Here is a 3,762-nt window from a genome sequence, read left to right as displayed (position 1 = left end):
ATGAGGGCAAAATGTTATATCTTCCGTCCGCGTTTGCATACAAAGTTCATTGTCTGCACCGACTAAACGTGGCCCGACTAACTTTAAAGACGGATTACGATAGTCAATAACCAAGACTTTATACTAAACAGGAAAAATTCAACGGGTCGGATTTAATTAAGGAGGCACGACGGTACTTAAATGAGTATCAGAGGGCAGAATTTCAAATCTCCCGCCGCGTTGCATGCATACAAAGTTCATGCTCTACACCAAAATAAACGTGGGCCGCTAACTTTAAAGAAGGATTACGGACTTTTATTTTTATTTATTTATTTATACTAAACCGGTAAAATTCAACAGGCCGGATTTAATTAATGAGGCACGACGGAAACTCAATGAGTATGAGAGGGCAAAATGTTATATCTTCCGCCGCGTTTGCGTACAAAGTTCATGGTCTGCTGTGGAGTAAACGTGGCCCGCTAACTTTAAAGACGGATATTACGATATACGATAGACTTCAATTCTAATGCGATAGGACGAAAAAAACAAGGCGGGCCAAAAAAAACAGCATTCCTACATTTTCGAATTTTGACATGATAAACTTTTTAAACAAGAAATGATACCTACATTGTGCTAAGTTTATGGCCAACTATTACAACATCCATTTGTCACTGAAAAATAAAAGTTTTCAATGAATCATTGTACAAATGGTTTTGATTCAGTGGGAACATTACATATTTACAGCCACTATCACATGTAAAGGAATGAAATACACCACTGCATCAAAGTAAAAGACAAAACATAGGAATCAGAGCCTTGTCTTGTCCCCTCTCTTTATATTTATCTGCCACCCACGTTCCGGCATGGCAACAGACATTTTTTCAGCATGTTTGTTCATCACTGTCTGAGGGCAATAATTTTTGTCAAAATCAGGCGAAAATTGATGCGCACGCTGATGTTATCTATGAAAATTACTTGCCGTGGCTTTATATGTAAATACTAGAAATGCCTTCTTCGTTACAAAACTGTTATTGTATGGAAGATATGACCAACTTATATGTATATAATCCATGATTGAAATGAAAATACTGTGAAAAATGCATAATCCGTCAGTCGGAACGGTCAACAACATGTATTAAGCTAACGAAAGGGTACGTCACCTCGTAAGGGGTGGTTTAACCCCGACTAATACGGTCGACTGAATGCGGCTACAGGACATATCCACACGACTGTAGACGCAGAATACAGTAGATGATGATGATGATACGGTCGACCGATGATGATGAAATGACGTGTCCTCATTAATTATGCAAATGTATTCCTCATTTGCATCATTTCAATGCATTCATGTACAACTCTCTCTCAGCTACCTACATACCAAAAATGATGAAAATACGTTGTTCCTATCTGGACTTATTGGCTTTAAACGTTTTTCCAGAAACTAACCTGCAGTTCCAGAACAAGCTGCTAGGGGGACCAAACTTACACCACTTATTCCCGACAGGATAAGCTATCTGTCACCAAAAAATCAAGACCATAGCATGTTCAGGACAAAAGATACAAAAACCGAAAGTTCTGCTGCAGTACCGAGGTGATCCACCAGGAGGCCCATATTTGACCTTGACCTTCATCTTCCTAAGACTTACCAGCATACCAAATATCATCACAATCCATAAATGCGTTATGAAGTTATGCTGACTACAAATGTGCGGAAACACACACACACACAGACGCACCAAAAACAATACCTCCATTTTTCATGGAGGTAAATATAACATGGAGGTGAATATCTACACCTGACGAAAGCATGTATTCCATAAACTCTAGCTACCTTCGCCTAGATTATGTTGTCAGAGGCGTTCGTGTGTCTGTGAACAAGATAACTAGAGAAGGCATTGACGCATTGTCTTCATATTTGGTAGGTGGGTAGGTCTTGATGAGACCTCAAAATTATTAGATTTTGGGCCCACTGGCGGCTTTATATTGTACTGCAGCGGAACTTCCGGTTTTGATATTTCATGATCTAGACTTGCTAGGGTCACGAAATTTTGATGGTAGATAGCTCTTGTGCTGGGGATAAAGTTGGACATGAGTTTGAGCCCCCTAGCTCCTTGCTCTGGAACTGCAGGGCCGTTTGTTGAAAAATGTTTAAAGGAGGATAGCTCAAGAACCGATTAATGGATCATCGTGATTTTTTGTATGTAGGTAGCTTAAGTGATGCTTGACATAATTATGCGACAATTTGCATAATTTATGAGGAAATTCTATAAATCTGCTGCATTACATTATAGGACTATTCAAGCTTGTGACGTATGTAATTGAGAACAAGAGAAACACAGGCAGACATTGATTATGTAAATGAAGACTTAATTTGCATAATTAAAGAAAAATGTTATAATTCAATAATGGTAACTGCCTGGAATTTCATACTTGGGGTATTTGAAAGTTAAGTGAATATCATTAAACATAACTTATTCAAATAAGGACCTCATTTGCATAATGTATGGGGAAATGATAGAATGGCATTCTTTGTTAAAGGCGGGGTCACATTTCCCAACCCGAGGACCGGCCGGGCAGTCGTACGGAATGAAAATTATGATACAAGACAGCAAAACAAAGTTTTAGAAAATTAACCATGGGAACTATTTGCATATATTACTGATATAGATTGTTGATTTTTTGTTAATCGAAACAACCTGGCCGGGCCCCGGCTTGGAAATGTGACCGTGCCCTAAGATAAGACTGTTCTTTGGTGTTGAATATGTTCAACAGTTCATGCGATTGAGGATCCTAATTGCATAATCAGGGGGATTAATATATAATTTCATAAAGGCTAATATAATTTGGCGAAGGTATGACATAGTTATGTGACTTCTTGGTTAATTATACAAATTCGATATTGATTTGGATAATGGTTAGTACCTAATCATGACAGGTCACATATGCATCACTTAAGCTTCCCACATAAAACAAAAACACTACTACCGTTATCATTCACCTTGTTCTTGTGAGACATCCTCCTAAACACCCTGGCAGTTCCAGTACAGGCTGCTAGGGGGCGCAAACTTACGTCACTTCTTTCCGAGCAAAAAGCTATCCAAAATTCTTGACTCTTGACTATGCTGTAACATGTCCAGATCAAGAGATATCAAAACCAGATCCCAAAACCTAATCATTTTGATCACATCAAGACCTACCCAGGTACCAAGAAGTTAAGTCTCATGCATGACAATCCATCCATAGCTTCTTGAGTTATCATGCACACACACGTTTACGTTAACACATTGAGGGGTGACATAAGGCAAATACAAGGGAAGCTCTTTGACTTATACAAACAAGATTGGGCAATCAAAGTACATTTGAAGCCTAAACTAAGAATATATGCTCTGTTTAAAGATACTCACTGTATAGAAAGATATGTAACTTTTCTCACTGCTTAATTATTGGATCAATCCGCCAATGACGTCATCACACCCCATATAAGGGGCTGATAGCCCATTCACTCTGTGCATTTACTGGAAACATCCCCCCGGACCGGTTGGAGTCGCAGCGTCGTGGAGGTCTACCGGCCGACCAGCACGACAGCGTTTCGACAAGGAAGGAAGCACGGAGCGGAGACCGGAGTGCCTGGGGGAGAACTGCAAGGATTCTCGCTGACCAGTTTGGTCAAGGTTTGGCTAGTGTAGACGGTAGTGAGAGTCCAGAATTTTCGGCGTGTTTTTTGTGGCGCCACGGTTAGCGGGTAGGGCGAGGCGCGGCCTTGCTAGAGTGAGTTCGGTTTTC

This window comes from Branchiostoma belcheri, unplaced genomic scaffold, assembly GCF_001625305.1.
Source record: "Branchiostoma belcheri isolate BF01 breed outbred unplaced genomic scaffold, Haploidv18h27 scaffold206, whole genome shotgun sequence".
Lineage (NCBI taxonomy): Eukaryota > Metazoa > Chordata > Leptocardii > Amphioxiformes > Branchiostomatidae > Branchiostoma > Branchiostoma belcheri.
The sequence above is the reverse complement of the archived record's forward strand: the minus strand, read 5'-3'. Positions refer to the sequence as shown.